Raw genomic sequence first — 24,989 nt, 5'->3', positions numbered from 1 at the left:
CTAGGCATGCAAAACCAGGCATCAGATGAATGGCAAGGAGCAAGCCATCTGCACCAGAGGCATTGGGTGGCCACTAATTCATCATTGCAAATGAACCAGAGGTGGCTATTTACTGGGCACCTGGCTGGGTGCTGGGTATTTTACATATATTAGCCTCTTAGCCTCCTCCAGAAAGAATTCCATTCTAAAGATAGGAAACTAGCCACTAGGAGCAATTAGGAGCTTAACCCAAGTTCACAGAGGTGGGAGGTAAGTGGGAGGTAAGGGTGTGAATTTAATTCTGACTCCAAAGCCAACTGCTTTTCTCTGTAGTCACAGGTAAGAAACAATCTTACCACAGGTAAAGAATTGAACATATATGAAGATGACGTCCCTAACCTAAAGGCTCAAGTGGAAAACCTTCCCACTCCTAGTCCTTAAGATTTCCTAGGGTGGACAACCAGAGATATGAAAAATTGTGCTCTATATGTGTAATATGAATTGTAATGCATTCTGCTGTCATATATAACAAATTTAAATTTAAAAAAAAAAAAGATGTCCTAGCTACTCCAGGCTTCTGTTCTACTGTTTCATGTCATATTTCTCATTATATTGAGGGCATTCTGTGTTATAATAATTGCTACCACACCCATGGCTACATCTCCACTCTTTTCATTTGGGGTCCACCCTCTGAGACAAAATCTCTCACTTGGGAGAATCCTAGAGATTTAAACACCAGTAAATACAGTGCACAGCTGCATGGTCAGTTTTTCTCTCCTCCTCAAACAGCTCTGGACATAATTTTTAAATGATAACTGTAAAGTTTTCATTAAAAAAAAATTCTTCTGACACCTTAATATATCTGAAAATGTTAAACAATAACACCACCACTTCATGGGTGATTTGCTTTTAAAGGTGAAAAATAAGTAGCATTTTTACCAAAGAATCACTTACATGTTCTTCATCTTTTTAATCAACATACCCATCACCACCATTCTGCCACCAATGAAGCCACCAATTAATGTTCTTTAGCCAAAGCCAACAAGGTAAAGTAAGTCCTATTAGGTCCTACCAACACCATTCCACATTCTCCACATCTGAAATACCATCTACCCTTAAGACATTCTAAAATTAGCCTCCTTACTCCTGAGATCTCAGAGCATCTGATATTACAGTGTGCTAGTAAGACCAAGTGGACATAAACTGTTAAAATATATATATCTGCACAAAGAAAACCAAAGCATTTCTAAGCAAGGGTCCAGGACAATCCTCAAACTGGCTCAGAAATATCTTATATGAGTGAAGCAACAGAGGTATCCAACTTTTATATAAAACAACACAATCAGGATTTTCCTTGCAATAAAAAAATACTATTGTCTTAGACAAATCATTTCTTTTCCAGAATGATACCAAACAATAAGAACAGTAATAACATCTTTCTTCCAAAAAGCTCAAAGAACTTCACATTTATTAAAAATTGTTCCCCTACAACACTCCAGGGAATATCTCTGCAAGGTGTGGATAGGCAACATTGTTAGCATGTAAATGCAATTTTCCAAGAGGAAACAGCACCATTCTCAGGTCGTTTACAAATTCCTAGTGAACGCTGCTGGGTCCACAATCAAATAGAACAGCAGCTAGGGCTGTAGCCACATCTATCTGTGATGGGCAACAGCAGCAAAGACTGCTCATCAATAAAGACAGGCACTCCAACTGGCAGAATTCAAAAACTGAGTTCAAGAACAAGGCCAAAATAATTAATATACTAACTATGGATGAATGTGTCAAAGTCCTGGAGAAAGGTCTCTTCCTCAGTTTCTCCATCAGTGAGGAAAAAGAAACTATCATTTTGAGTGTCCATTATAAACCAGGACCCTTAAACACACAACATTTTGTAACCCTTTCATTTCTACAGAGTTATATTACTATCATTCACATTTTATTGGGTAGGAAATCATGGGGACAAAGAAATTAAGTGACTTATACAGGGCCACACAGCTAGGAAGGGACAGAGATAAATTTCAACCTGCACTTGGGCCAACCCTTGGTCCACTCTCTTAATGAAGACCCCAACATAGACTGCATTTATACCCAGAAATTCAAAGAGACAACTACAAGTAGAAATCTGCACTCTTGGTGTTCTAGCAAAAAACAAAAAAAAAAAAACCAAAAAACGAGTGCCCAGAGATAACTTCTCTACACACACACACACACACACACACACACGCACACAAGAGTTCCTAGTTGTTCTTCAGACAGATCAACTACCCTGAAGTTTGCTAGGGTGTGTAAATTTTAAGTGCATTATTTTCCTATATAATTGCACATCCAAGAGGGAAGGCAGCCAAATGACAATCTGGCCCAACGATTCCCAGTGTCACACTGACACATCCACTTCTGACACAGGTTGTTGTCTGTATTTCCTAGAAATCGCTGCCTCCATTGGGAAGATAACAGTAAACAACATCCCAAGCAATGACCTGTTCTCTTTGTGCTAGAAGAGGCTGTGAATACATTTCATCAATCTGGGGTTAATATAGAAAGTTCTCACTTCACAGTTCTCAGACCTTAATGATCATGTTTATAAGCCACTATCTTAAACACAAATGATTCTTTTTTTCACTTTAAGATTATACCTTATAAAGTAAAAGATCGATTCAAATGAATCACATTAAAACTACTGGAAAAGCTCCATGTGCTGAGGAAAAAAGCTAGACAATTTTGGATTCTTATGCTTCCAGATTTTTATCTGCTAATGTACTAATGCTTTTTCAGTGCATACTTGAAGCCTAAAACTTAAGAATCTGTGTTTCTGCAGAAACCAACACGAGGAAGACAGTTCACGCATGGTCATGGATAAGATAATACTGCCACAGATCTTCCTACCGAGGTAAGGACAAGATCATGGGAAGGTGGCCAGAGGGGAAGAAGACACAGGCAAGAGCACTTTGGAAACATCAGATGTTCACTGTTTCAGAACTGCTTCAAATAAGATCACTAACATTTACCTGCGCTAGGGTCAATTTTGATAATTGTAGTTGACGTCTAGAAACGGGGTTATGAATATAATTATCATGAAGCAGCAATCGGGCAATCACAACCTAATTAAGCCCACTGACTAGATTATCTGGTTTCCCCCTAATAATCGCATAACATTTAACACTTGCTAATTTCAGGACCTATGGGTGATGTTCATTCTTTATTAACATGAAACACTCAACCATGGGTAGGCATGAACTCCAGGGACAGTCGACACCTGTTCTTGAACACCCCTTCACCTCTCAGCCCCTTCAAATTACTAATTGGAGGCAAAGTCATGGAGAAGATGGAGTAAACAGAACTTCCAAGCAAGCGGAAGGGTGCAGTTCTGCTTTCTAAAATGCCTGCTGCTTTATGTGATCTATAGACTGTGCTTTTATACAATAACCAAGGAATCTATCTTTGAAAATGTGCTTTTCTCTTCCTGTCAAGATAATGGATGAATCCTCTGCCAGTCTTACATACATGATCTTCGTAAGTTTGCCTCCTTGCGACATGTTCCAAGGCTGCCTCACCTACAGTGCCTCTCACGTTGGCCGTGCTCTCAAATTCAACGTCCTATGCCCTGTTGTCACTACATCTCCTATGCCCTGTTGTCACTACATCTCCTATGCCCTGTTGTCACTACATCGACAATGACATGTTGACACAATTCACCTCGCCTTCTGCAAAGCAGTTCCGGAGGGCAACCTGGGTGGGTTTCTCTCCAACAAATTTGGAAAAAGATTGAAGAAACAAGTTGAAGACTGATCTTTGAGAAAGTCTGGTGTGAGGAATGTTTTTAGAAGGCTAGGCACTACTGATGAGGGTCGCAGTTTATGCTGCATGGGGCTAAACAGAGTCTCCCCTATTCCTCTAAATTAGAAATTCCCCCCAGAGAATCACATGCTTTGATACAGTTCACTTTATACTCTTAAACTATAGAGTTATTTTTTTTCCTCAGACTTTTCCCCATTAAAGTTATTTCATCTAAGAAAACAAGAGCTTTGGTAAGTTTAGTAGACAATGATATGCATGCGGTGAAAATGGATATGGCCTCCTCTGGTACACTTTATGAACAGGACACGTTTATCCCCCTACAAGGTTTTGGTTATGGATCTGTCGGGGAACTAGAGATCAACTGAACAGATCCACAGCACAGCAAAGATTTTATAAAACCAACACTATTTGCCTCCTGGCTGAAGAATCTAGTCAGCATTTAATGCCTAACTACTCATCTGACAGAATGACCATCCTGGATATCTTAGGGGTATCTGGACCTACCCCTTAGAACAGCTTATTGCTCTTAAGGCCATTTGGTCATCCATCAATAGCAGCTTTCTTACGTTACCACAGTGATTCAGGGAGAGGCAAATAAGACCGAAACATTCATCAAGTCCCAGGATCTACAGAGTACATGGGGATCACTAAAGGGGTGGGGTGACAGCACCACACTTTCAACATAATCTGTCCCACCTTCCACAAATGACCATTAGATAGTGGAACCAATTTTCAAATGTCTGTGTGGCTTCTGAAGACATTTTTCAGGCTTATGATAACTAAAGCCAATTTAGGGCACTGAAACTTTCAAAAAAGCCCCTAAGAAAAAAAGCAAAACACTTTTCTACTTAAAAAAAAAAAAAAAAAAAAAGTCACACCGCGTATCTTTCTGCCATAACAGATAGGTGCTTTTTTTAAAAACCCATGGGTGGGCTAGGGCTGTAGCTCAGTGGCAGAGCATTTGCCTTGCAGGTGTGAGGCACTGGGTTCCATCCTTAGCACCACATAAAAATAAACAAATTTTAAAAAGGCATTCTGTCCATCTACAACTACAAAAAACTAAAAACAAAAACCATGTGTATAGTTTATTGAGTTTGACATAATTTAAATTATTTTTTTTTCTCTAAAGTTTTGTTTTTCCTATCACCTTTTATAACTCAGAAGAACAAAAAGAAGGTACTATGCAGTGAAACACAACTTTTGTCAGGCTATTGCAATCAGTTGTATCTCTCATACCAACCAATATATTATAATTAATGTTCCATTATGTGCAGATTTCCTTCCAGAACACCAAGGATAAACTCCTGGCAACTGGAGAGATAAACCATCAGGAACATAAGCTATTAGCACACTAAGTAATAACCAAGGCCAGGTTCTACCAGCAGAGAGCCAGGGCTCTGGAGGCAGTCGCCATTCATGTGAATCCCGGCTCTTCTACTTGCTAGTACCATGACCTTGGGTATATTACTTTACCTCCCTAACCCTCAGTTTCCTCTATCATATGAACATATTAAATGGTTCATATTAAATGTTAAACAAACGTTACCTAGTATTAATATTAACTGATTTCAATCCCAGGAGGGGAAATAGCATTTCATGGTAGGTCTGTGATATTCCTACTCTGTACTGAAGTTGGCAGAATTTTATGATGGAGGGATCATATTTATCCTCTATTGTTCTTATCTAATATTAAGCCAGACAATATTCACTGACAGCAGAAAGGGTAAGTTTTTGCAGCTGAACTCAGACATTCAAATGAAAATGGTCTCCACACAGAACCTCTTTCCAGTTAGCACTACTAAAGAAAACCAACAGGCTTCAGAGAAGACTATTAAAGATTGAAACCACTGAAGAGAAGTCTGGGTGGTATGTACTGGTTGAACTGAAACCTTCACAGATCTGTGGCTGGCATCCATCTCTGGCCATCTTTAGTCTGCAACCCAGGGTGCAAATTTTGTCCCAAAGGAAGGACTCTTAGATTAGGATCATGACAATCTAGATAGAGTGAGTGGGGCTCAGTTGCTGACTAAACTGATCATAACACAGAGGGATGATGTAATTAGGGATTAGAAAGGCTAAACATTCTGCACCGCAATGGCCTTATTTTGGATTTTAAAATGCTGGGAGTGGATTGACAGATCAGCCTGTGACGTTTGGCTCCAGCACCTGGCTTAATCCCAAACTGGACACCAGGTAGTGGTCATGATCCACTCCTTTCCTCTCTGAAATAAGCAGTCTTTGTTCTTTCTTCTAATACCCAGAGCATAGGTAGAGAAGCTCTATGGATAACCTTAGAGAGGACTATCACATTTTCTGCCCATTAATAATGCAGCTATTTTCTACTGTGCTCTATTCTCTACTAAGTTCATTTTCCAGGAAAATCTCCATGTAGGCCTACTTAACCAGTTCCCTCAAGTTTCCATCTTTCCTTTATCAGAAGGACTGCATTTGTAACACAGAAGTCATACAAATAGTCTTTCAAGCTCAATTCTATTTTTTACAATAGAAGCTTACCAAAGAATGTGGGTCTGAGCTGGTCTTCATATTTCACATGCAATAGGTACCAAATTACAAGGTCTTTTTCTACTTGCTTTATTGTTTTCTTAAGAGCAATGCCTTACTTCTTCCTGGAGGCTCTTCCCAGTGGACAGACCTCCTCTATTTCGACTTGTCAATTATTTCCTTGCCTCTCTTCTTCTTTTCCTTTTCCCATCCAAGCAATCCCTCCTTCCAGCAAATTTCCACCATATAATTACAGCAATGCTTTAGCCTACTTTTCTGTTAGCTTAACAACCCTGTCTATTTTCTACTTGTGCTGATGCTACTGTTTGCTTTTCTGACGGGCTAATCCATGTATCCTTTCAAGGCCTGACTTCCCCTACCATGATAGCAGCTGGAGCTCTAATTCACAGGTGCCTTCCAAAGCTTTTCATTAGCAACAGAAATGAGATGGTTTAGAAACCCATTTCTTAATCTGCAGGTGAGTATTGGAACCTTTGTGCAGCAAACATCTTTCAAGTATCCCACATTGTGCCTCTGCACAATTATTTTCTGAGTAATAAGTACAATGTTATAGGCACATTTGCAGTGTTAACAGGGAGAATGTTCCCTCAGAGGAAATCAGCTTTGCCCCCCCACCTCTGGCATTTCCCAGCTTGAGAGAGAAGCAGTCGGCAGACATGAGCAAACTGAAGAATAATGGCTTTTCCTTCTTATGTCTGAATAGGAAAGAGAAGAATCCAAAAATTCGAGGGCCTTCGCTTGTGCTCTGGTTCAACTGGCCAGACAAGGGCTTAGGGAGCGAGTTTGGCCTTCCCCAGCTGGGCTCTGTGGCGGATAAGCCTCTCCACAAATCCTGGGCTTAATTACTTCTGACACAGTTGTCCTGCCTGGGCCTCCAGCTCCTTTTGTGCTCCAACCAATCTGAATCCAAAGGTAAGTCTCTGCTCACTCACCTTGGGCAAATGCTTAATTTCCTACTAAGTGATCCTAAAACTTTTTAATCAAGATCCATTGGTTCCTAGTAGCATTTCCCCCACCTTCCCTTGCATGGTCTTTGTTAAAAGACTACTTGAAGGCCTAGCAAATAACTTCATGAATTATACACTCTTCATCTTCAGTTATTTATTTTTTAACAAATAAGAACCTACCAGCCCTCCCTTCGCCCCAATGAGCAGGTTCTACCTTTTGAATGAAGTCAAGGGTAGATGTGGACAGGCTCAGCATAAGTCTTTGATTAATACTCCAGAAGCAACATGAAGTGAACTGAACAAGCAAACACATGAAAGCAAGGAAATCAATACCAAAATACCCATGACCTGGCATGCAAAGACACTTTCCCTCCAAGAATAACTCAAGAAGAATCGGCTCCAGCTAGGAATTAGGAAAGAATGCTTTGAAGACACCCAGTAAGCTGCTCACCAGAAGCAAAGACAATGCATTTGTAGGTGACAATACCAGCACCCTTTCCCACCACATAGCTCTCTACCTCTTGTCTTTCCAAGCCCTGGAAAAATCAACTTTGTGCTGCAGCCACACACCCAGAAACTTTAAAAACCATATGGATGCTTCAGCTGATGAGGACAGGAGGCCTTGGAGAAGATAAATTTTATGATAGCATTTCCAAGCAGAAAATGTAAATCCAAATCGCTTCCAATGGACTTCTCATTTATCAGTTATGCAGTTCTCCAGATAGAAAGTTCAAGGGGACAAAAAGATTCAAAAGAGCTTCCTAGTAAACTGCAAATGCAATCTAAATTCATAAAACTCCATTTTCCTGCATTTGGAAACTTCTCCTGGGTCTTATCAATCCAGGAGACGTTTGAATTTAGGATAATCTTCTTTCCAATGTCCCCTCACTCCCCCCACCCCAACCCCAAACTTTTTTCTTCTTCCTTCAGCACTGGCATGCAAACCATGCTGTTTTAACTTCTTTCCTGTTCTCCCAGTTCTTCTGGAACATTTTATTTTCGACAGTCAACTCATTTGGAGGAGTGCCACACTGAGGTTCAACTGTTTACAGCGTTAACTGTGTTTCTGCCAGAAGTCCACCTCCAGCACCACCTTCTCCAGTCTGCCTCCTGGAGTACGAATTTATGCATTCTTTTGGAAGAAGCTTAGAAAAATGTGGAAACTTTACAAATATCACTCATCCTTCCTTACAAAATTACTTTTGCTTGTCCAAGGGGAGACAGAAATGGAAACCTGTTTCACCCTTCCTATGGTGCTGTCCCAACCCTCATGGCTAAATGTTGCCTGTGTTGTTAAAAGTCATTTTAATGATGACTTCATGTATACCGAGGAAATGGGAAAGAGTTAGCCACTGGTCTGCAAGAGTGAATTGGGCTCCAAGAAGATACATGGAGGGCACATTTTTGAATGAGTACCGAACACTGGAAAATCACCAGTAATTGTTTGAGACTGGATTTCACCCTCTCAGCCATTCATCAGTATTACAAAATGGCATCTCTGAAAGAAGCCAATTTAAATCTGTACCACGTTGCAAAATAGATCCTCAGAGTCCAATTGTGGGCACTTTTGTAAGTTGCAATAGACCCAGACAAATTTCCAAAGAAGGGCATTTGAAAAGCACTTTCCAGTCCTGGATGATGGAACAAGAGAAAAGAACAGGACAAAGTAAAAGAAAGCACAGCTACAAATCCAGCAGCTGAAGGTTGACTGGAAGTCATAGGAACAAAATCGGCCTCTGGATCTATGAATGAAACATACTGCCCAGACCTGGGTCCCCAACATGTTCAAGTCAGCTAACGAAAATCCACACCCAGGTCCCACTGGTGCCTGACTCTCAGGGAGCCTTGGGCCTTGGAGAGAACCACTGTTTCACAACCTCACTATCAAATGCAGTTGGGGTAGTGGAAAGGGCACTGGGCTGGAGTCAGCCGACCTGTGTTCTAGGCCTGGCTTTGTTACAACTGAACTTTCTGACCTTGTACTAGTCACTTCATGTCTTTCTGCCAGTTTCCTCTTCAGTAAAATGAGGGTGGAGGGAGGATATTTGAAGTACATTATTTCTCTTAGGCATTTAAAAAAAAATAGCTTCTAAATTGGAAGTTGCCTGATAGTATAGTATTAAATACCTAATATTCCTCACTTATAGTGTACATGTGTCATTTTTAAAAAAATGACTTTCATGTTCATTTCTACTTCAGAAATAATATTTTGCCTATCATCCCAAAATCTCCACTTATGCTCCCTGCTCCCTAGAGCTCTTCCATATTACACTAAATGCCCTTCCCCCCCCACCCCTTCTTTCTTATTTTTTTAAGCAACCTTCCCCAAACTAAGACTTGTGCTATTAAAAGAGCTTAGAACTTCCCATTTCCTTGCTAGGGCTAAAATTAAACTGTCCATTCCTTAGGGCCCAACATAACATCTGCCAGATGTCTTGGCATATCACACAAGGAGAGGAATTTTCTTTTAGCATTATCTACTTTCTTCTCTGTTTTCTCATAATCAATTAATAGGTCACCAACACCCAGCTAATGTTTCTTTCAAAGCCATCAATTCTCTAAGTATGTGAATCTCACAAGATGCTTGCCTTCACAAACACGTGCATACACACACTCACTTACACACACACACACACACATACACACACACAAAATTATCTTTGTGTTCACTGGATTTTAGCAATAGACCTGTAAATACCTTCTCCCCCACTTCTTTTGAATTTCTATAGTTGCCATATACAGACCACCCAGTTTCACATTCACATCAGATCCTTTGCAATCTGAGTTCATTATTTATATACTTCTTAATTTGTGACTGGAGCATTTTGAAATCATATCTCTGTTCTCTAGTTGTCAACTTAGAACATTCAACACAGCTTTGTCAATTCTCTATCCCATGGCACAGTGAAGTCTGAAAAGGCACACACCACAAGAAAGATAAGTAAGGTTACCTTTAACCAAGAAATCTGAACATCAAACAATTCAAGGCAGACTAGACCCTATTAAAAGTCCATCACACGTAAAACAGGACTCCATCCCAAGGCAACTTTACCTTTTACATTGCCTTCTTTCAAGAAAACTGACCACAAGTACTCTAAAGCCCATTAGTACAGTGGGATTTTTTTCTCCTACTGTCTTCCGGAAGACTCATTAGGAAGAATAGATATAGTTTTTTTTTTTTTCCTTTAAAAGTTGTCTAACTCCAAGAGTGGGGGGGGGGGGGATCAAGTCCTCAGGGAATGTGGTCAATGAATGAGATTGATATAAAACAGTATGAGAAATACTATGGCATATGAAGATACAACAATAATCTCTTGCATGGCAGTATTCATGACAGCTCACAAATATTTCTTCAGAATGATTTTCCTTTGTGATATACTAAAGCTATGGCAAAAATTTGCATAATGAGCCTGGTGAACTTGAAGTCTCAAAAACAAAAAAGATCTTTGAGCTTTGAGAGCAAATGAGTATGTTCAATTTGACACTTCTTATTTCTCTCATGATGGTTTATCCAAAATACTTGTCTCAATCCAAGTATGTTATGTCTAGAAAATTTCAAGAAACCATGCTTTTAAATATTATGGTGCTTGCCATGTTGAGAAAGTACAACAGACATGGATATGTTTCTCAGGTTACCAGTTAGAACATATTCTTGAACTTCAAAATGCTTATCTTAGAGACCTGACTTTTTCTCTCCAAAAAAGCTCAACTCCAAGACTGTCTATGAAGACACCAAAACACTTGCTCGCACAGTAAAAAATGTGGTGAGTCAAACTGCTGAACTGGCACTTTGTCATTCTTTCTTCCCCACTGAAATAAGTAAATTAACCACTTGTCCTGCTATCAACAATGATTTTTAAAAAAAAAAAATAAATAAAAAATAAAAGGATGTTTGCTTCAAGATCAACATATAATGTATTTATGTTTTCATAAACAAATATAGTTAATTAGATGTGTAATTACTTTCCCAAATAACTGTCTTTATCCATTGCATTTGAATTTGAATTTCAAGTTTGAACATGTAGCATCCATATGTGCATTAGCAAATGTAAATATAACAGTGACAACATTCCACTTAACAAAACTAATGGATAACATCAAAAACCAACATTCAAAAATGAGGGAATTAAGGTATGATTCCAGGTAAAATTTTTCCAAAGTGCTCTAGGTTTTTAATAAAGAGGCAGAGATCTGAACAGAAGTATTTTTGAATGAGCATACACATCAATTGAAAATCATACATCTTCATCTGCACAAACAGGGTTTTACTTCATTGACCATGGACAATTATCATCTAAAGAACCATGTATTTCCCCTCTCCTTTCACACCCCTCAGAAGAACAATAACCCTCAATTAATGACACAACAGTTTGGTTTGAAAAATGGGATGTTGTCATATATAGCACTGTGCATTTACTGAGTGACACTGTTACCAGCTACTCAACAGAATATAATTACATCTGGAAACGAAAATCACTTCAATATGCACAAAAATGCTGTAGACACAAGGAACTTCACACACAAAAATCTGATACATAATGAGAAAGCAAAGCAAGAAAAAGGCTTGTGCAAGTCGCTCACCAATGTGTTCCTTATTTTTGTTGAAGCTGGTACCTTCTGTATCTCTCCTCAGTTGAAAGCAAGGTCCAATTAGCCCCCTTAGATTATATTAATTGGGTCTGAATCTCCTCCAAGTTTCCCTTCCACTGTGGAGCCCTCCCTCACATATCTTCAATAGTCCATCTAAAATTCTTCCAACATCTTCCCTCATCCTCAAGATGGCTACCTCACCTAATGGAAAAGCAACATCTTCATGGTTGGCTTTTTTAAATTCCTGAAGCATTTCAGGATTTAGTTCTTTACTTGGGTCAATTACATACATTCTTTAGAACTAATCTGTGAAGAGGTCCAAATCAGTGTGTGTGGACTGGGGTGTAGAACTGGGTTCTTTTTTCAAAACATCCTCACAAAATGTCTTCCTACAAAATGAATAAATTCCTCCAATTAAAAAAGGTGAAGATACCTGGACATAAGGTTTTCTCAACTGACATAATTTGTTTCCATAGTGACATTGTTAAGAAGACAAACTGATATTCCTGAAGACTTGCAGTCCTTGAGAACACAGGGGGAAAAAAAAACAGCAGAAGGAGAGGGAAAGGGGGAAACAAAGGAACTAAAAGAAGGCCTAACATACAAATGGATCAACCTGAAGAGAAATGTAGACCCTGGAGAAACTGCTGTTAGTCAGACAGTCTTAGAGTTCCTCTGAGATCTTGCAGGAATTTTATTTTTTTTCCAGAAATCAACTCATACCAGACAATAAAGTCTTGCGATGCATCAAACATGATGATAACCAAGCCCCACAACTCAAAAAAATCTCAGCCTGGGGCCACCACCATCTTCACAATGAGGAAATAACATTTCCTGGTGACTTTAAGGAGAGCTGGAGAAACCTAAAGTTGTGAGAAGACCTCACTGGGAAGGTTTCAGGTTTTGCCTTGCTTTTGCTGAAGAGGGTCAAAACCCTTCAGGTCCACTCAAAAGGAGGAAAAAAAAAAAATCCAAAAGTTTACTTTAAAATGGAAACACACGTCTCAATAACTTGTGAAAGCACTCCTCTGGTGGGAGAAAAATCTGAGGAACCCTTAAAAGCCCTCATTTCTTTGCATAATGAATAGACAGTGAGGAACACCACCAGGTTTCCCTCTGGAGAGCGAGGAGGAGGAGGCTTGCCAGCCATCACCAACAGAGCTTCAAAATGGAGACATCCATAATTTCATAAACACTTCTCATCTCAGCTTTGTCTCCTGGAAACCCGCTCTCCTCCATTTTCTGATGGAGTTACAACCATGACACGGCTTACCTGACTCAGTTCCCAGCTCTCAACCAAACTAGTCACTTCCTCCCCAAACCTGCAAGCAACCTCCAGAAACAAAACCAAAGCAAACCAAACAGCCAACACAGGCACTCAGAGGCGGCCGGGAGCCCTGGGAGAAAGCCCCAACTGGTTGGTCTGTCCCCATCCCAGTCGCGTGCTTAAAAATGAAACTTTTTTTTTTTTTTTTTTTTTTTTGGTGGGGTTGGGGAGGAATATAAAAGGAACTCCAGGCGGCCTCCCTCCCTCCCTCCCTCGCTCCCTGTAGGTTAGAAGCTACAATGAAAAGAAAATGAGGGTTCCTTCAGGAATGGTGAACAGCCTGGAGAATGAACGTGAGAAGGAGCTTTGTGTTTTGGAGTCTGGACTGGAACCAAAGCAGACAGCTTGCAAATGGAGGACAGGGAGATAAAGAAAGGGAAAGAGAGGGGCTGCTCCAATGGGGGGCGGCTGCGGCTTCCCCTCGTGCCTGGAAGGAGGGCAGACCCCTGGGAACCGCACCAGGAGTGAGACGCCCCCCCAGGCCCCTGCCTTCCTTTCTCCCCGCCTCAGAGGAGAGCCAAGCGTGTGTAATGGCTTCTCCTCTCCAGAAACCGTTGTCCTCCACCAGGCGCTTCTGAACCCCCAGCCTGGAGACAGCTCCTCAGCTGCTCCTCAACCTGCGCCCCCCGCCCGGCCCGGGCCCCCGGGTCCTCGCCTCTGTCCTCACCAGCAGCAGTAGCAGCAGCAGCAGCAGCAGCAGCAGCAGCCACCCCCGACACATCCCGACCCCGCATCCCAACTTCGGAGAGACAGAGAGAGAGCCAAATACCTGAGGAAGAGGGGGGTGCCAATCCGCACGGCTTTGCCATCGGGCGGGGGACAGGCAGACAGAGGGGGAAAGGAAGGAGAGGGACAGAGAAAGAAAGAGGTCAACCCGCTCAGGTCGGGGCCGCTCGCTCCGAGCGCTCGCTCCTCTGACCCTCGCTCGCTCCCTCTGGCTCAGGCTCAGGTCTCCTGCCTCCCGCCCCCCGCCCCCCGCTCCGTCCCTACTCCTGTCCCCACACTCGGAGCATCCGTCCTGAGCCTCCAGCTCCCTTCTCACTCATCTTTCATTTTCTCTTCTCTTCATAGAACTACACGAAATTAATTAAGCCACAGCGCTCCGCTCCCCCCACCCCCAGCAGAAGGAGCAGCCAGCAGGAAAAGCACAGCCACCTCCACTGCCACCACCACCACCTTCTCCTCCTCTTCCTCCTCCTCCTCCTCTTCCTCCCTGGCTTCTCCTCCTCCTCTTCCTCCTCCCCCTCCTGCTCTCCCTCCTCCCCCTCCTCCTCCTCTCTCTTGCTTCTTCTCCTCTTCCAACAGCCAGTCCATGCAGGGGACTTCCTCTCCTCCCCGCTCCGCCAACCCTCCTTGGCCGAATGAATGAGCGCGTTTGTGCCTCCACCGCCCGGCGCTCTCCTCCCCGGAGCACTCAGACCACCCGGAGGTGGTGGTTAATTGCAGTAACTTACAGAAGAAGCGTCCCGGCGCCGGGAGGTGCTTCGGGTTCTCCAGCCCCACCGCCTCCTTATCCTCTTTCTCTTTCTCCTCTTCCTGCTCGGGTTATTGTTGTGGAAGTTGTTTGGGAGTCTCATGTGCTTCTGCCGGGTCTCAGCAATGGAGGATCGCCATCTTCCCTGCCTTCCTCGGCTCCTCAGACTCGCTGCAGCTGCAGATGACCTGAGATATCCGTCTCTCTCTCCCTCTCCCTCTCTCCCTCCCTCCCTCTCCCTCTCACTCTCTCCCCTCACTCTGCTCTTCTCTCTCCTCTCCTCCCTCTCCCTCGCGCTCTCTCTCTCTCTCCCTCCCTCTGTGTCTCTCTCTGAATAATGAGCAACCAGAGGGAGAGAGAAAGCAAGACAGAAAGAGAGAAGGAAGACAATCTTCTCCTGCCACACAAAACGCCGGAGCACCAGGGGGTGCGCGAAGCCTTTCTAATAACAACAACAACGTGCAGGAGAGAGGAAGGGGAAAAAAGAAAGAAAGAAATGAGGAAAGGGCTGGGGGGAAAGGGGGGAAGAATTCTCCAAGAGCTGGAGAAGCGCAAAAGGAGAAGCTGGAGGAGATGCTGAGGCTGCGGCTGCTGTCCCCCCTCCCCCCCCCCAACCCCAGAAGGAGGCAAGGTGGTTGCAAAGTTAAGGCTGGGACATTGTCTTTGTCACTCAGAGCAACACAGAGCCAGGCCAGTGAGATGCAAGAGGAGGAGGTGGCGGTGGCGGAGGAGGAGGTGGTGGTGGAGGAGGAGGAGGAAGAGGAGGAGAAGGAGGCAAAGGAGGAGGAGAAGGGGAAGAGGGAGATGAGATGAATAAAGACCTGCGGAGAAGGCGGTGCAAGGAGCGCTGCCGCCGGGCCCGAGGCTTGCGCGCTCGCGTCCCGGAGGCGCCTGGCAGCCCTGGCCGGCAGAGGAAGCCCCCAGTGAGGACCCTGCCCTGCTGCTCATAGCGCTCCCACCATCAGCCCTGCCCGAGGCGCCGAGCCCGGGCCCCTGAGGGTCCCTCACATGCATCCATCTAGAGGCCAATCTTTGCAAAGAACATACATGGAGAACTGGAGGTTGCAAGTCTAAACCCAGATCCACCACGTGGGGCTTTTTAATTCCTTTCCAGTTTGCGGTTTGAGTATCTTCAGTGAGAAGCTCAAGTTGTCCATTACTGGCACGTATTTTGAAGTCTTCTCCCCCGAAATAAAGGCTTGGTGTGCGTTTTATTTATTTCTGATATGAATAGGGTGGGAGAATAAGGGAGGGAAAGAACCCATCATCCTGAGCCTCGGAACCACTGCTTTCTTTTCCTAACTTGTGAAATGTTTTGACGGCGCACCGAAAGGAAAAAAAAAAAAAAAACCTACTTAAATAACTTTACACCTTCCAGCCCCGCGTTGTTTGCACTTTCTGGCTGATCATCTAAAGGCTTGGAAAGTAACAATCAGCGCTCCTAATGATAAGGTGTCATGGTGTTGAAGACAAGAGAGCCAAGATGAAGCTTTCACACCTTGAATTTTTATTTAGTGTAATTTCCCCCCAAATCGTTCTGAACTATCTCTTTTTGCAAAGGAGTGGGTTTCCACCTCCTTTCTCCCGGGTCGAATGTCTTCTAAAGCTTTAATTTGACCGGGGGCGGGAGGTGTGAGGGGGACTACAGTATCAAAAAATCAATGCAGCAAGTCAGGAGCAATTGAAGTTCAAGGGCATGGGCTGGTTGTACCATTTCTATTTCTCAGATCCTCGAGTTGGACATCAACAGCCTCGGGAGAGAGAAACACGCAGCGCGCGGGGCAGAGACCTTAATTAAAGTTTCTTTTGTCCGCGTCTGTATTGGGGGATGTTGCTGGATTCCATTGCATTGAGGAGCGCGCATCCGGTGAAAGCGCGGTGTTGAGGATTCTAGGCAAGACCGTCCTCCTTAACATTCGCCCCCTCCCCTCCCCGCCCCGCCAAACGGTCCGGGCAGAAATACCCGTAAATCCATACAATAAAGGGGGAGGAGGAGACGCGCGCGGAGTTGGTTCCCATCGGATAGTGGGGTTTCATAAGCAGATCTAAATCGTCATTTTCCAGGATTTTCCGATTGTATATTCCTGGGCAGACTCTCTCACCCTGAGGCACGATTTCACCCGCTTCCAGTCAACACTTCCTGCCCTTTTCTCCTCCCACTCACATTGAACAGCTCGGGAGCCCTAAAAGGGTGTTGATGGCGGGGGGTGATAAATAAATAAATAAATGACACTACGCGTGCGGTGGAGAAGAAAGGAGGGGGAGGAAAGGCGAGGAGAGGGAAGGGAAAAGTAGGGAGAGGAGAACAAGGAGGAGAAAGGACACGGGCAAAAGGGAAACGGGAGTCAAAGAAAGAGAAAAGAAGAAAGGAGAGGAAGACGGGGAGGCTGCTCCGCACGAAATGATCCTGGCTTTGTGCAGAATTGGGAGGACTCCCCTTTCCAGGTGACCGGAGGGACCTGGGGAAGTCCTTCTGCCCAGAGCTCCTCCCCACCGGGACCCCAGGGGTGTCTGAGCTCTGGTCGCCGCTCCCCCATAAATTCCTCGTGGCAACCAGAGGAAGCGCGCCAGGTCTCTGCCGTCCCTTCAGTGTCCCGGCTGATAATTTACCTCTTTGTCTTTAATAAAAAGCTGACTTTTTCTGTCAAGCTCGGCACCGAGAAAATAACAATCGTATTTCTTCAGGCTGAAAGCTCCTATTACTGCGGGGGGGTTTTGAGGATGCGATAAAAATGTTCATCGACGTGAAGGTACCTTCAGGGTTGGCTGGGGTCGGAAGTGCTAAGATGGGGGCCGCCCTTCCCCCGGGGCGTAGGAACCGGGCGGTGGGGAGGGAGGAAGACGCGACGAGGTCAGAGGAAACCCTGGGTTTCCAAGGCTCCTGGGGCACCAGAGGGCTTTCCGCAGTCGGGGAATAAGCCCTGGGGAGGAGCCTTTCGCGAGAAGGCGAGCGCGCCCCAACACGCCTCCGACCTCGTAAACCCACTTGGCAAAGACCGGGGAAGCCGCTGGCGGACCGACTGCGGTGAACTCAAGAAATTAACCTGCGCTACAATTAAACGGGCTGCCGCCCTTTCAGACTCACCTCGAGCGACCGAGATAGAGAGAGCTCCCGAACCGGCCGCGGGAGGACCTGGCTCCACCCTCCCGTCCCAGAAGAAGAGGACAAAAAGGGGAGATGGACTTGGAGATGGCCCCGCCCTTCAAACGCTCCAATCCTTGGAAACCAAACCTCCTCTCCAAGCTTCCACGTCTAGAAGGGACAAAGACAGCGAGGAGGTCCGGAGACCGATGGGGAGATGGTGGCTTTCGGGCTTCTGGTGTGGGTTCTTTGGGGAAAGGGTACAGTGGCTAATTTTCCATCCCAAATAGGGCACCACGGGATAATCTTTAGAAGATAAGCTCGGTCTTCTGCCTTAGAAGCAAAATGACTCCTCAAAGCTGTGAAGAAAACTATTGCAAAACTCTCGTGTAGTCCTGCTTTTTGAATGTGGCAAGCAAGGCTGAAATTTTCAATTGATGCTTCCACACGCATATTATTTTCGACTTTTAGAAACCATAAGTACCTTAACTGGCCAACTAAAATAACTGAAAGAAATTAAAACATAAGGAGAGTGGGCTTTTGGTTGTTGGTTTTTATTGGGGGCAGGCAGTTTCTCAAATGATTGGAAAGTAATTGGATAAATGAAAGATGGGACGGAGAAGGAAAGCGCTGTGGCTGAAGGTTTTAGTGAAAACCTTAATAAACTTGGCACTTAAGTAACCGTAATTATGCTTTGCCATTAGCAGACCATTTAGATAAGCAGGAGAAAGTTCACACCTCCTGCTATCTCATTCCCCAAGAATATTCACAAAGATAATGCAAGCCTAGTTGGTGGGTTATCTTCTCCATGAGGAGAATGAATGTTCACATTTTTTAATTAAAATGAAAACGTAGGTTTTATACACGACCAACAGTGTGAAGGAAGTCTCACAGGGACATGTTGACTCCGTGAAATCTACCATTTGCTACTGTACCCTATGTCATTATTCCCCAGAGTCATATGGGGTTTCAAGTCTTTATTAATGTACCAGGGAATAAGAATATGTTGGAAATCTGGACTTTCTTCTCCCTTAACATAGGTGACTGGCATACAAACTCTTCATAAAGAGAAATTATGGCTCATCAAAAGAGTGACTTTATGAGCATTAATAGAATAATAAATCTTGCAATTTTAGTTCAAGAACTAGTGAAGTCCTATAATCAGATTGACCCATGCAAATATGATCCATTTACTTGCCCAACACCAGCAGGTTAGGGATAGTCTATAAATCATTTTGGTTATTAAAGCCTTAACATAGGAAGGCATCCAAATCTCTTAAAGAAAAATATATATGGAGGTGGGGAGAGGAGGTTCTACCCAACCTTCAGGAAGGACTCATGGAAAAACATGAAGAGTTGGTCCAGAGACTCCACTAGAAATATAAAATTTGAACTGAAACAAGAGTGTATAAATGTTCTAATGTCGTTGTTTCAATTTTTGCATTCTCTCATATTAAAAAAGTCCCCTTGCTTCCTGAAAACTATCCCAAAAAAGAAAGAAAGAAAAAGAAATCTAGTTGGTAGCAGTCACTTTCTAAATTCCAGCTGGAAAATTGTTCAAGCTGATGATTTTAGCAAAGCAAAGAGTAGGTGATAGAGATTATGCCTTTTTCAGAGGTTTTAATTATTTCATCCTTAGACATTTAATCATATTATCAGCCGGAAAACAGGTAGGAGGATGGTAAGTTCAAGGCCAGCCTCAGCAACTTAGCAAAACCCTGTCTCAAAATAAAAAAAAATTAAAAGGGACTAGGGATGTACCTCAGTGGTAAACACCCTTGGGTTTAAAAAAACAAAAAAAACATATTGTCACACACCGCTTATTAACTTTTTGCATTTCCCTGCTTGTGTAAAAGTCCTTTTCTGGGCTGGGGCTGGGGCTCAGTAGTAGCATTGGCATGTGTGAGGCACTGGGTTCCATTCTCAACACCACATATAAATAAGTAAAATAAAGGTCCATCAACAGCTAAAAAAAAATTTTTTAAAAACTCCTTTTCTGTGCAATTCAATATTGTCTTTTTACTATTTGAGTTTATGATTTGAATTCTTGAGATCTTTACCCTTATTGGAAATTATTGTCTTCAAAAGCTTTTTCTAAAAACTTTAAGTTGGACAATTATGAACTCTTCCCCCAGTATCAAGAAAATAAAATCACTAGCACACTGTTATGATATAGATAGATAGATATAGATAGATAGATATTTAAACATATGTCACTAACTAGTGTCTATGCCTCGGGAGAAGGGACTAAAGGAAGACAAAGGTAGATGATTCCTGATTCTGAACAGCTCTCAAAGGAAGAAAGACTGCAACAACTTATATTAAACACACTCTGTTTGAATCTTTGTATATATACCTTTGGATACCTAAGAAGATGTTTCAATACTAATATTCTAATATTCAAAAAGGAAGTCTCTGTCCCATAAGTAGAAGTTAAATTTACAATTCTATCAAGCCAGTTACTATAATATGAAACAAATAATATCTTTCAACCATTGAATATTTGTTTAACATCTGTCTACACTACACCACCCTCAGAGCTGAACACTGGGGATTCAGAGGTGAATGACAAACCATGAGTCAAAATTTTGATCTACTTTATGAACTAACTTCAAAACCACATTTCTTGGCTATAGAACTTTACATTTATTTTATTTCCTCAAAAGCAACACAGGAATTGGGCCAATGAGAAGAATTTGATGAATTTAATCACTTCTGTTTCTACAATGGAGTTACACAGGAGTGATATTTTGTTAAACTATTTGGAGTTAATTTTAAAGCCAATATTTTGCTTTAATTCAAATTTAACATTAAATTCTTACTGAAAGTGATAATTTTAAAATGCAAAAGACCTGGGGATATAGCTCAGTGTTAGAATATAAAAAAATAATAATAATAAAAGAGAGAACAACCTCAGATCAAGTATGGTTAGATGAATAAATTCTTAAGAAAGAATGTGCTGGGAGATTGACCATTTGTAGAGGTATCCTTTCCAGAAGACCACAATTTCCAGATTCCTGCTACTTATATTCAAACTAAAGCCCAGAGAGAGGAAGTAACTTGGTCAGAACACCAAACTTAGTCACCAACAGTCAACACCATAATCAGCATTTCCATGGCATTTTCTTCAAAGTTATCATTTTCATACCACCCTCAACGTTCCTTTTTTCTTTTCTCTTTTGACATATTTCCATAATACTTGTTAATTACTTAATAGATACACATTTTTAAATCAACTCTTAAAAATTGTAAATTCATTGAAAGCAATAATATCTGTGAAATCAAGGTTTGATGGAATACACACATACACATTTTTTAATGCACATCAAAATAAATGCATCCTTATTAAATTTTTTAGAAGATTTTTGGATTAAAAGAGAAAAGTCAACACAAATCTTTTAAACTCAATTTAAAATACACACTTGCAGTCTTAAAATGTCACACTTTTGTCCCTTTAATGCCTCTTCTTAGACTCTATCCTGAGAAAACAGTCAGAAATGTAGAAAAGATTTATGTAAGAAATGATAGCAGTAAAGCAAGTAATTGAAAGTAAGTGATTAAGAAAATAGTTAACGGTTAGGTAAATAATAACACATCCTCATTATGACATATTAGACAGCTTCAAATTGTTTATGAGGATTTTTTTAATTAAGTGTAAAAATTACCTATTGTTAGGTAAAAGACCTAGGTACAAAATTATGATCATAGTTTAATTTTTTCATAGTACATACCCACCAAAAAAATCACACAAAAGAAAACAAAAAAGCAACATGCCCATAGTAAATTGATTTCTCATTATAAAAAGCTTTAAAAAGTGTAAAACATATATAAAACTATGCAAGTTATGTAGTTATATAATGATAATTAAAATATTTTTGTGATAAATATATGTTCTGTGGAACCACAGGCTTTATTTGAACGGAATTGTAAATTATGTTTGAATATTTAAAAACATTTTAAAGTTAAAATGATAGAGCCTACTTTTATGATTGTGGTAATTACAAATGTGTTTCAGAGTGTATTAATACTGCTAATAAAATAGTGGTACGGTAACTGTTTCTCACATAGATATTTTAATTTCCTTTTCACAGGGGAAATAGGATGAAGGTTTAAGTGGGCATTCTGAATTTATTTTCTACAAAAAAAGTCATTGAGCATGAAAGAGATTGAATCATTTAATGTTAGGTCTCCCAATATTAGCTAATGTTGTAAACACTAAAATCCAGATTTCTTAATTCCTACTCTTACATTTTGAAATCTGTAATTCCACAATAATTTCAAAAATATTATCAAACACTAACAAAAGAAAATTACTAATGGTAAATATGGAAAAATTCAACTTCATCAGTTTTTCAAATGAAAGACAGTACTCTTTTACACAAAAGTTAGCAGGCAGATAAATACAATATGTATATGTATATGTATATATATATATATATATATATATATATATATATATATATATGGATATATATACACATACAACATACATGTACCCAATTGTTGAAGATAAGGGAATACAGACCCTATAATTCTCTATTATAGGGTCTGTGGGACTATGGGAATAGTTTCAGTCTTTCTGGATATATGTCTTTAACCCAGAAATTTAACTTTTGAAAAATGATGTAAGGAAATATTCATGACTGCAATCAAAACTGTATGAGCAAGGTGGTGTATTGTGGCATCAATACCCAATAACAAGTGAATGCCTAAAAAATTTTTGTTCATTGGTGCAATAAGAATTTGTATAGCCTCAAATGTTCTTAAGAAATATTAAATGGGCTGGGGATGTGGCTCAAGCGGTAGCGCGCTCGCCTGGCATGCGTGCGGCCCGGGTTCGATCCTCAGCACCACATACAAACAAAGATGTTGTGTCCGCCGAAAACTAAATATATATATATATATATATATATAAAGAAAGAAATATTAAATGACATGGAAACATTTACATGATTTTAATGATAAGAGATAAACAGGTTTCAAACAACGTGTACAGTTATTTTAGTCACAGCTTTTTCACTGCTGTGACTAAAGGATCTTATTAGAACAACTATAGAGGAGGAAAAGTTTGAGGGCTCACAGTTTCACAGGTCTTAATCCATAGAAGACCAGCTCCATTCCTCAAGGCTCAAGGTGAGGCAGAGCATCATGGCAGGAGAGTCTGGAAGAGGGAAGCAGCTCACATCAGGAAGCAGAGAGAGAGAACTCCACTTGCCAGATACAAATTTATATAACCCAGAACCACGCCCTAATTTCCACCTCGTCCAGCCACACCCTACCACTTCAGTTACCACTCAATTAATCCCTATCAGGGGATTAAATCACCCATTGGGTTAAGACTCTCACAACTCAATCATTTCTCCCCTGAACCTTCTTGCATCGTTTCACACGTGAGCTTTTGGGGGACACCTCACATCCAAACTACAACAATAGTTATATTAAAATAAGTTCTACATAGATTGGTAGAGTTAAAAGTGAAAATAAATATCTTAGAGTTAATTAAAAAAACAAGTAGATGAATAATTGTTATATTACAGTTTTTAATAGTTTTCTAATATTACACCCAAGGTAGAAAGCATAAAGAAATGATCAATGAATTTAAACACACAAAACAATTTAACAGGGGCAGGGGATGTAGCTCAGTGGTGGAGTACTTGCCTAGCATTCACAAAGCCCTGGGCTTGATCCTGGCACTGCAAACAAATAAATAAATAATGAACTTTGATATATGGGAAAGCATTATTAAGTTACGGTAGCTCAGTGGTGGAGTACTTGCCTAGCATTCACAAAGCCCTGGGCTTGATCCTGGCACTGCAAACAAATAAATAAATAATGAACTTTGATATATGGGAAAGCATTATTAAGTTACGAGCAAATCAAAACTTAGAAAAACATTTTACTTAGTGTTATATGCGCTAATAATATTGTGCTGGGGATTGAACCAGGGTCTCATACATGCTAGGCAAGGGCTCTACTACTGAGCTATATCCCTAGCCTCAAGGTTAATATTCTTAATCTATAAAATGGTATTACATATCAATGTGAAGATACATACCAATAACAACAAAAGAGAAGCAAAAAGCATAAACTATCAAATCAGGAAGGGAGAAACACAGAAGAAAGAGTAAATAGCAACTCTTTTTGTATTTTGAGAGTAGATATGATTTTTCTTTCTTGAGAGGCTGTAGATCGAACCCCAGCTTTGTGCATCAGTAGGAAAGTGTTCTACCACTGAGCTACGCCTTGAGCTCCTATAATTGTTTTTTCCTTTCTTTTGGTAGTGATAAGGATTGAACCCGAGGCTTCACACATGGTAGGCCAGTGCTCTGCTACTGAGCTACATCCCCAACTCCTTGATTCTTTTTGTCTAGAAGACTTTTCTGTGTTTGTTTAATTTGTTACCATATATATGGTTTCCATAATCAGAATACATATATATATACACACACGCATACATATATTATATATGTTAAATATAACATGTTATTAAAAACATATTACTATGCTATGTTGGGAGTTAAACACTTGACATTGAGGAAGGATAGTGCTATCTGGAATCAGAAATTCTGAATTTAAATACTAATTGAATGGATCTTGGGCAAGTCACTGAACTACTTAGAGCCCTGGTTTCTCAAAATATAAAATGGAAAATCATTTTCAAGTTACTAGTTGTGAACAGTTTTAAAAGTTGTGGAGTTACTTTGTGGGAATTGTTCTCCGACGTCAGAGATTCCTCTCACTGACCTAGTGCACTGGGCTTTTTCCAGCCTCCAGGCCCACCTGCTCTTCCCGTTTTCTTTCTTTCTTTCTTTCTTTCTTTCTTTCTTTCTTTCTTTCTTTCTTTCTTTCTTTCTTTCTTTCTTTCCTTCCTTCCTTCCTTCCTTCTTTCTTTCCCTCCTCCTCCTCTTCTTCTTCTTTCCTGAGAAAAAGGAGAGAGAAGCTTTATTTCTTTGCTAGCAAAAGAGAAATACAGGGTACTTCTGTCCCAGAGGCTATGATTCTGCCCATCAACAGGACCAGGGGGCTTTTAGAGAGGTGACTCAAAGGCGACATTCCACTCTGTTGAGTTGTAGTTCACTTGTTAATTTGGGAGACAGTCATTTCTGAGATCTTCTGGTACCATCTCCAAAGTCTGCATTACTTAGTTCCTATGGTGGGTGTGTACTCAAGGACAGATAACTCTGCCTAGGATGGGGAAGAAAGGTAATCCTGTTTCCCTTGAGATTTGGGAAATGGAGAGATTAGGAAGGAGCAGGGAGAGAGGAAGAA

At 41.3% G+C, this 24,989-nt stretch overlaps 1 protein-coding gene across 3 annotated transcripts in view; it reads right to left on the bottom strand.

Moving 5' to 3' along the window:
• Positions 1-24,520, bottom strand: part of Znf462 (zinc finger protein 462) — a 142,008-nt gene extending 117,488 nt beyond the window's left edge. For 2 of the 3 annotated variants that reach the window (XM_071600819.1, XM_071600821.1), the window contains exons 1-2: positions 24,465-24,520; positions 22,801-22,881 (exon numbers count right to left, since the gene is read on the bottom strand). The gene's annotated coding sequence lies outside the window, so the exon portion shown is untranslated. Of the gene's footprint in view, positions 1-11,828; positions 12,057-22,800; positions 22,882-24,464 lie in introns of those variants that run through there. The other variant, XM_071600820.1, reaches the window with a different exon arrangement.
• Positions 24,521-24,989: the final 469 nt, after the last annotated feature.

Source organism: Marmota flaviventris, chromosome 13 (assembly GCF_047511675.1).
Source record: "Marmota flaviventris isolate mMarFla1 chromosome 13, mMarFla1.hap1, whole genome shotgun sequence".
Lineage (NCBI taxonomy): Eukaryota > Metazoa > Chordata > Mammalia > Rodentia > Sciuridae > Marmota > Marmota flaviventris.
The sequence above is the reverse complement of the archived record's forward strand: the minus strand, read 5'-3'. Positions and strand labels throughout refer to the sequence as shown.